The following is a 9,738-nucleotide window of genomic DNA, read 5'->3' as shown; positions in this document are numbered from 1 at the left end:
TTTTCCATCATAAATTTTTAGTACTATTTCATTTTCCAAGACTGGGGAACTTTTTAAAGCAAACATTGTTAAAGCAAAATTTTTTAAAGCTGAAACCTGTCTGACTCTTAGTGACCCCATGGACTGTAGCCCACCATGCTCCTCTGTCCATGGGATTTTTCCAGGCAAGAATACTGGAGTGGGTTGCCATTTCTTTTCCAGGAAATCTACCTGACCCAAGGATTGAACCCGGGGCCTCCTGCATTACAGGCAGACTCTTTACACTGTCTGAGCCACCAAGGAAGTACCCAAAGCAAACATTAATTTTTTTAAGATAAGCATGTCCTATGAAGCCAATAGGTCATTGGCTTGGTCATTATAGGAAATAGAACTTAAGCCAAATGTTCAAACCAAGAGGTCTTCATGGAAAGAATAGGAATAGACAGCTTGAAGGAGATAATGGATGTTGAGATACTCAGAAACCAGCAATACTGGGAATCTGTTAACTTTGCATAGGACCGTTTGGATGAGGAAACAGTGGGGGGAGTTGTCATTGCTGGACAGAGGAGGGGGAGCTGCAGTCACTGAAAAGTGGGGCAACTGCCAGGACATGCAACACTGAAGCAGGAGGAAAATACCCAGACCCCTCTGTGCCACCCTGTAGCCTCCTGCCAGCACCCCCCGTTGGCCATACCCAGTGAGAAGGCACGAGGCAGTGAGTCCATGGGGATCAGCATCTCAGGACAGAGCGGCCACACAAGGAGGGAGGCTGGGTGAGAGGACAACCAGCAAACCAGCAGCTCCACATCTCAGGCACCTCCTTGCAAAATGCTTGCACACTTGATATGAGATGTACACAAAAAGTTATGCATGAAGATGTTCTCTTTAGTATTATCTATATTAGCAAAATACTATGTCCCCTTGGCAGAACACTATGCAGCTCTGAAGAGGAAAGAGCTATGCGTTATCTTTCGATGTCAATGGGTCTCAAAGACAACCATATAATATTTCAGTAAGTTTTGAAAGTTCATAAAATAATGCCATATATTGTTCATGGGTACATATAAGAAATAAAAGTACGAATCAAGGATGTTGCATGTACATGTTAAATATATGACATGAAAAAGCAAACAATAATAACTTACATTTAAAGAAACTTACTAAAGAGCCTCTGGATGAAAGTGAAAAACCATAGCTTTGACTAGATGGACTTCTGTTGGCAAAGTAATGTCTCTGCTTTTTAATATGCTGTCTAGGTTGGTCATAACTTTTCTTCCAAGGAGCAAGCGTCTTTTAATTCATGGCTGCAGTTACCATCTGCAGTGATTTTGGAGCCCCCCAAAATAAAGACTGTCACTGTTTCCACTGTTTCCCCATCTATTTCCCATGAAGTGATGGGACCGGATGCCATGATCTTCATTTTCTGAATGTTGAGTTTTAAGCCAACTTTTTCACTCTCCTCTTTCACTTTCATCAAGAGGCTCTTTAGTTCTTCTTCACTTTCTGCCATAAAGGTGGTGTCATCTGCATTTCTGAGGTTACTGATATTTCTCCCGGCAATCTTGATTCCAGCTTGTGCTTCTTCCAGCCCAGTGTTTCTCATAATGTACTCTGCATAGAAGTTAAATAAGCAGGGTGACAATATACAGCCTTGACATACTCCTTTTCCTATTTGGAACCAGTCTGCTGTTCCATGTCCAGTTCTAACTGTTGCTTCTTGACCTGCATATAGTTTTCTCAAGAGGCAGGTCAGGTGGTATTCCCTTCTCCTTAAGAATTTTCCAGAGTTTGTTGTTGGAGAAGGAAATGGCGACCCACTCCAATACTCTTGCCTGGAAAATCCCATGGATGGAGGAGCCTGGTGGGCTGCAGTCCATGGGGTCGTGAAGAGTCAGACACGACTGAGCGACTTCACTCTCACTTTTCCTTTCACGCATTGGAGAAGGAAATGGCAACCCACTCCAGTGTTCTCGCCTGGAGAATCCCAGGGACGGGGGAGCCTGGTGGGCTGCCATCTATGGAGTCGCACAGAGTCAGACACAATTGAAGCGACTTAGCAGCAGCAGCAGATGCTTTTCTGGAACTCTCTTGCTTTTTGTTGACCCAACGGATGTCAGAAGACAGCTAATTTCACACCATGCCCTCCCTGCTGCCCCAGCAGTTCCTTTGCCTCAGCCATGCATCAAGCATGTCCTGATGGTTACTTCCTGGCAGTGCTGGGAAGAGCAAGCCATCAGGATGCTGATGCACCAGTCCTTAAAGAGGATGCTGACCTAGAGCGGTGAGAAGAAGTGGGAGGGAGGCTCAAGCGGGAGGGGACACATTTATACCTATGGCTGACTCATGTTGATGTAGGGAGAAACCAATACAATGTTGTAATTATCCTTCAATTAAAAATAAAAGAGGATGATTGATCAAATCAGTCCAATTCTATATCACTTAGGACCAGCAAAAAAAAGGGGGGGGGGAGGATATATTTCATATAGACGATAAATGTCAAAGAATATCTAAGAAAACTCTAGCAGGAGAAAAAAATGTAGTAGGGAAGGAGTGAGGAGGCAATCTTGCTTTACCAGATTTTCTAAAAACATAAAGCCATTGTAACTAAAACAAGTTAGAAACTCACACATAGGAAAATTGAGATGTGATAAGGATGGTATTACAAGTCAGTGGGAAAAGGGTGGTTTGTTTAAATAAAGATTGCTAGAACAAGGCCAGTCAAACAGGGCGGAAAGGTAGATCCTTCCTTTTACCTACATAAAAAATAAAGAATTTTCATTAGGATTAAAATACTTAAATATAAAAATATATAATAACCATTTAGAAGAAAACCTATGAAAATATTTGCATGTCCTTGGCATTTATGGCAGGGTTGTGGGGGGGAGCCTCTGTGTAAAACTCAAAAAAAAAAAAAAAAAAGGAAATGAAGAAACATTTCACTATGCAAATATTTTAAATACAACAAAAAGACAATAAGCAAAGTCAGACAACAAGGAATAGACTGCAAAAATAAGAAACCTTTGAAGCACATCAATCAGATAAATAATTCCTGTGTATATATTCTATATAAATATGTTAATATTATAGTTCCCATAAATTAACAATACAAGGACAAATAGCCCACCTAAAAATGTCAAGGGATTTAAAATAGTCATTTTATAAAAGGAGAAATTCTGATGCACATAGATACATTAAAAAGAAGTTCAACTTCACAATTAGCAGGGACATTCTAATTAAAGTAACAGTGACCTAACATTTTGCCAACAGGTGGCAAAAAGTGCAGAAGAATGCTACAGTGCTAGTTGGAGGGATGAGCTGGGGGTGAGTGGGACAAGCTGGAGATTCTATAAATTGTTAATAACAATAGCCACTGGAATTACTGCCAATATTTTTGAAAATTAATTTGGTAAATTGTTAAATTAAAAATATATGTATCCTTTTATTCACCAATTCAAGTTCTTGCAATTTATCCTATACAATTAGATTTTATAGAATGAAAAGTGTATTTACCCAAGTAGAAAGTATAAAGGGTATTTATTGAAACACTGCTGCCAAGTAACAAAACAAAAATAAATTAAAATTCATTAATAAAAGAATGGTAGATTAACTGAAGTATATCTAGGCTGTGTAGTATTATGCAACTATTTAAAAGATTGCTTTAGCACTGCATCAATTTTTCTACTAGAATATTTATTATAGATTCTAAGTGATCAAAACTCTTGCAGAGAAATGAATAGAATTATTCTATGTCTATAAAACAACTACATCCCACAGCATGTATCTATCTTTTCATAGTATGGTTATATAAGAATGCACTAGAAGTTATTAAGATCTGTTAGAGGTGAGATAGGAACATGTTTGAGAAAGGAGAGATGGTTTTGAGACAGATGAGGAAGAAAGAGACTATAACATAAGAAATACTCTGGCATCAAAACAAAACAAAACAAAACTGGTATTGTGCAAGACAAAGAGTAAACTAGAAAATTCTATAACAGCAAATGTGTAAAACTAAATATGTACGTGGACAAGGCTAGAAGGTAACCAGGAAAAATGGGAACACTATCTTGATTGATAACAAAAAGGGAAAAAAGGACTTCCCTGGTAGTCTAGTGGTTAAGATTCTGCTCTTCCACTGTAAGGGACCTGGGTTCAATACCTGGTTGGGGAACTAAGATCCTACATGCCATGTGGTGTGGTCAAAAAACAAAAAAAATATGGTGTTATCTATTTCCTCAATTTACTGTCAGCAATACCTCTCTGCAATGTCTCATGATATTTGCAAGTAATCACCATTTTTCACTTTCTGAATCTCTTTTCAAATCTGCACATGATGTAAATCCCCTATTGTCTCTTAAAAAAAAAAACCAAAAAACTCTAAAACCTAAAATGCTTGCTCTCCCTCCCCACCCTACCATCCAGTCTCTTCTGCTCCCAACACACTTAGCATTTTTACAGAGCTGTTATTATGAATTTGGAGAAACTCAACTTCATTTTGAAACTGAAGTTAAAATATACATTATCCATATTCCTTATAACAATCACATTTAAAATAATAGCCAAAATTGAAGTTTGTATGTAGAAAAATAAATAGCATTCCTCTTTAACAATAAACTAAAATAATACAGTGAGCATCTTTTATGTACCAATGGTTTTATCTTTTTAATCAGTAAATAAAACATGATGTCATTTTATTAACTTTCCACTGATACCTACAATGTTACCTGTGAGGTAGTGTTGAGGCCTGATAGAGGCCATGACTAAAATAGGCTGGAGCAAGCATCCCAGAAACAGCTGAGACACTGCCCAGGCGGGATCAAAACTTATTACCCCTGACGGGAGGACTCAGCCTGTCAGCACGCTCCCAGTAGCCTGGTCTGTGCCAATCAGGACGAAGATAGATATCTCCTAAGAAAGCCTGCGCGCGAGAGAATCTAGCCAATTAGTAGATGCAAAGAAACCTTTGTAACCAATCCAACCTTGCCAATTCCCTGTCTTTGTCCTAAACTTATAAATACTACTGTAATATAGAGCTCGGGGCTCTGGCTTTATTCCACTGTGTTGGATGCAACCAGGGTCCTGGCTCGAGCTAGCAATAAATTCCCTTTTTGCGTTTGCATTGCTGTGGATGTCTTGTTCTCTCAGTTCTGGGGATTGGGACCTTGGGCAAAACAGTAGATATTATTATTCCTGACTCAGAGCTTGTGATTACAGCTCCTTCATGATTATGGCCAAGTGTAAACTACTAGCAAGACTCTGTCTTTAGAAACACTATCATATCCTCTAGGAAGACCCCCTGTAGTGAAAGTTGCTCAGTCGTGTCCGACTCTTTGTGACCCCATAGACTATACAGTCCATGGAATTCTCCAGGCCAGAATACTGGAGTGGATAGCCTTTCCCTTCTCCAGGGGATCTTCCCAACCCAGGATCGAACCCAGGTCCCCTGCATTGCAGGCGGATTCTTTACCAGCTGAGCCACAAGGGAAGCCCAAGAATACTGGAGTAGGTAGCCTATCCCTTCTCCAGCAAATCTTCCTGACCCAGGAATCAAACCAGGGTCTCCTGCATTGCAGGTGGATTCTTTACCAACTGAGCTATCAGGAAAGCCCAACTAGACTCATGGGGAAAATGTTTGATGAAAATACCCTGAGACCAGAGTATATCGCATATATCTGGTGGTTCACAATCTGAAGATGAAGCCCTTCCTATGTGACAGAAGAGTGCTTGCAGCTGCTTCTGGAAGACCCTAGCCTCTCTGCATTTGCCTTCTCTGCCCCACCACATTCTGAACCTTCACTAAAGCTCTACATGAGTACACCCTGTGGGGCCTCATGAGCCCTTTCATTATCCAACACTGTGCAGTCGTGACTCACACTGAAAACTCAGCATTCAGTCAACTCACTTGTGTGGAAACCAACCATGTTCCGTTCTCACAGTTATTGAAAAATGGTTGTCACACTGATTAGGAATTCACCCTTTTACATGTGGTCATGAAACCGAGCAGGACCCTTTGGGACTCCTGGACACAAAAGACTTTCTGTGTCCCTCGTTTTCCTGTTAGCAGGAAATAGTCATGTATGGATGTGAGAGTTGGACTATAAGGAAAGCTGAGCACCAACGAATCGATGCTTTTAAACTGTGGTGTTGGAGAAGGCTCTTGAGAGTCCCCTGGACAGCAAGGAGATCCAACCAGTCCATTCTGAAGGAGATCAATCCTGAATATTCATTGGAAGGACTGATGCTGAAGCTTCGTGAAGCTCCAATACTTTGGCCACCTGATGCAAAGAACTGACTCCTTGGAAAAGACCCTGATGCTGGGGAAGATTGAAGACAGGAGGAGAAGGGGATGACAGAGGATGAGATGGTCGGATGGCATCACTGACTCAATGGACATGAGTTTGTGTAAACTCCGGGTATTGGTGATGGACAGGGAGGCCTGGTGTGCCACAGTCCATGTGGTTGCAGAGTCGAACACGACCTAGAGACTAAACTGAACTGAGGTTTCATTCAGCATCCATGGCCTTCCTTGAGTTCCGAAGGGCCAGGTATAAATGACTGCTAGTCAGGGAAGGTAGGGGAAGAAGAGACGGGGGCGAAAAAGCCAAAAACAAGAAACAATAGTGCAGCCTTGGGGCAGGGTATGCAGACAACACCACCCTTATGGCAGACAGCAGAAAGGAGCTGAAGAGCCTCTTGATGAAAGTGAAAGAGGAGAGTGAAAAAGCTGGCTTAAAGCTCAACATTCAGAAAATGAAGATCATGGCATCTGGTCCCATAACTTCATGGCAAATAGATGGGGAAACAGTGGAAACAGTGGCAGATTTTATTTTCTTGGGCTCCAAAATCACTACAGATGGTGACTGCAGCCATGAAATTAAAAGACACTTGGCTCCTTGGAAGAAAAGCTATAACAAACCTAGACAGCATATTAAAAAGCAGAGACATTAGTCATTAGTCCCTCTAGTCAAAGCTATGGTCTTTCCAGTAGTCATGTATGGATGTGAGAGTTGGACTATAAAGAAAGCTGAGCACCAAAGAATTGATGCTTTTGAACTGTGGTGTTGGAGAAGACTCTTGAGAGTCCCTTGGACTGCAAGGAGATCAAACCAGTCCATCCTAAAGGAAATCAGTCCTGAATATTCTTTGGAAGGACTGATGCTGAAGCTGAAGCTCCAATACTTTGGCCACCTGATGCGAAGAGCTGACTCATTGGAAAAGACCCTGATGCTGGGAAAGATTGAAGGCAGGAGGAGAAGGGGACAACAGAGGATGAGATGGTTGGATGGCATCACCGTCTTAATGGACATGACTTTGAGCAACTCCAGGAGTTGGTGATTGACAAGGAAGCCTGGCGTGCTGCACTCCACGGGGTTGCAAAGAGTTGGACATGACTGAGCGACTGAACTGGGCCAGGGTCCTGGTCCCCCTCAAGCGATCACACAATAATATCTCTGAGCCATTTTGCAGATACTGAAACCCCCACCAGGTGGGAGAAATTCACTGCATGTTGCCCACGAGCACAAAGACCCCAGGCTGGTAAGCATCAGAAGGTTGATGATGCTGACTCCCAATTACCTCACCACCAACCAATCAGAAGAATGTCTATGAGCTGATCACATCCTCCTCTTTGAACCATTACTATAAATCTCCTCACTAACCCCTCCATGTCGGGACATATGGTTTTGAGTGCACTTAGCCTTGTTGCTCCTGGCAAAGCAATAAAGCTATTCTTTTCTACTTCACCCAAAACTCTGTCTCCAAGATTCAATTCAGTACCAGGGTACAGAGGCTGGATTTCAATTACAGTCATATCTTTCAAGGGGCGGTTCCCTCCCCATGTTCAACCAGCCCAGAGTCCAACACAAAATAAAAATGGGATCTCATTATTCAAAAGTTAAGAAAGATTTCAAAATGGTGACAGCACAGCATTGAACCAAGTGCGACACCCTTGTGAACACAGGCTCCTGTGTGACTGCACAGGTCACTGGCATCTGAAGGAACCTCTGGTCCTGAGCAAACTACAACCAGGGATGCCATTCAATTCCAAGACATGAAGAGACGTCTTCCTGGAAGCTTTTTCTCACTACCAAGAGCTATACACGAGGGCAGAGTCCTGCTCTCTCTCCTGCCATCTCTGTATTGCCTGGAATAGGTGCTTAGACCTCTTACAGTAGGCTGAGGATAACACTGCCACAGCAAAGATGGCAGCAAGTAGAGATGGACAGAACCATGCCCTCCAGTTCAGTCACTCGGTCGTGTCCAACGCTTCGCAACCCCATGGACTGCAGCACACCAGACTTCCCTGTCCATCACCAACTCCCAGAGCTTGCTCAAACTCATGTCCATCAAGACAGTGATGCCATCTAACCATCTCATCCTCTGTCATCCTCTTCTCCTCCTGCTTTCAATCTTTCCCAGCATCAGGGTCTTTCCAAATGAGTCAGTTCTTCACATCGTGTGGCCCAAAGTATTGGAGCTTCATGAAGCTTCAGCATCAGTCCTTCCAACGAATGTTCAGGACTGATTTCCTTTAGACTGACTAGTTGGATCTCCTTGCAGTTCAAGGGACTCTCAAGAGTCCTCTCCAACACCACAGTTCAAAAGCATCAATTCTTTAGCACTCAGCTTTCTTTATGGTTCAACTGTCACACCCATACATGATTACTGGAAAGACCATAGCTTTGTCTATAGGGACCTTTGTCAGTAAAGTGATGTCTCTGCTTTTTTAACATACTATCTAGGTTGGTCATAGCTTTTCTTCCAAGGAGTAAGCGTCTTTTAATTTCATGGCTGCAGTCACCATCTGCAGTGATTTTGGAACCCAAGAAAATAAAATCTGCCACTGTTTCCATTTTCCCCCCATCTATTTGCCATGAAGCAATGCGATCAGATGCCATAATCTTTGTTTTCTGAATGTTGAGCTTTAAGCCAATTTTTTTCACTCTCCTCTTTCCCTTTCATCAAGAGGCTCTTTAGTTCCTCTTCACTTTCTCCCACAAGGGTGGTGTCATCTACATATCTGAGGTTATCGATATTTCTCCTGGCAATCTTGATTCCATACTGTGCTTTACCCAGCCTGGCATTTTGCATGATGTACTCTTCATAGAAGTTAATTAAGTAGGGTGACAATATACAGCTTTGATGTACTCCTTTCCCAATTTTAGTTCTGTTGTTTAAAGTCCAGTTCTAACAGTTGCTTCTTGACCTGCATACAGGTTCCTCAAGAGGCAGGTAAGGTGTTACGATATTTCCATCTGTTGAAGAATTTTCCACAATTTGTTGTGATCCACACAGTCAAAGGCTTTAGTGTAGTCAATGAAGCAGATGTTTTTCCTAAAGCTTTTCTAGAGACAGTCTTTAAGCCTGTGACCATCCAACTCGTAGGAATTGATTACAGGGCACAGAGCACCTTAGGGTGAATTCTCCAGCCTTCAGCCTTTCTCACTTCTCTGATCTTTTCTCTCAAGTCTCCAGAACCTTGAATTCCTAGGAGGAACATCATTGTGCAAAAGAAATCAACTATCCGCTTTATGTAAGGAAAGTGAGGTCCCAAAGTCAAGGTTTGGAATTTTATTTTCTCTAACAAAGACAGTTTTTCCCCAAGAGGATTTCTAGTCCCAGTCATTGCAGGAATGTTTCCAGCTTTAACTTATTTGCTAAATAGATAAATGGTCCAAATTTTTCACTATGAGGTTTCTAAACAAAGTAGAAAAATAAAATCTGGGGGCTATAATCCCCATACTTGTATTCTCAGTACACAAA

Source organism: Oryx dammah, unplaced genomic scaffold (assembly GCF_014754425.2).
Source record: "Oryx dammah isolate SB20612 unplaced genomic scaffold, SCBI_Odam_1.1 HiC_scaffold_3, whole genome shotgun sequence".
Lineage (NCBI taxonomy): Eukaryota > Metazoa > Chordata > Mammalia > Artiodactyla > Bovidae > Oryx > Oryx dammah.
The sequence above is the reverse complement of the archived record's forward strand: the minus strand, read 5'-3'. Positions refer to the sequence as shown.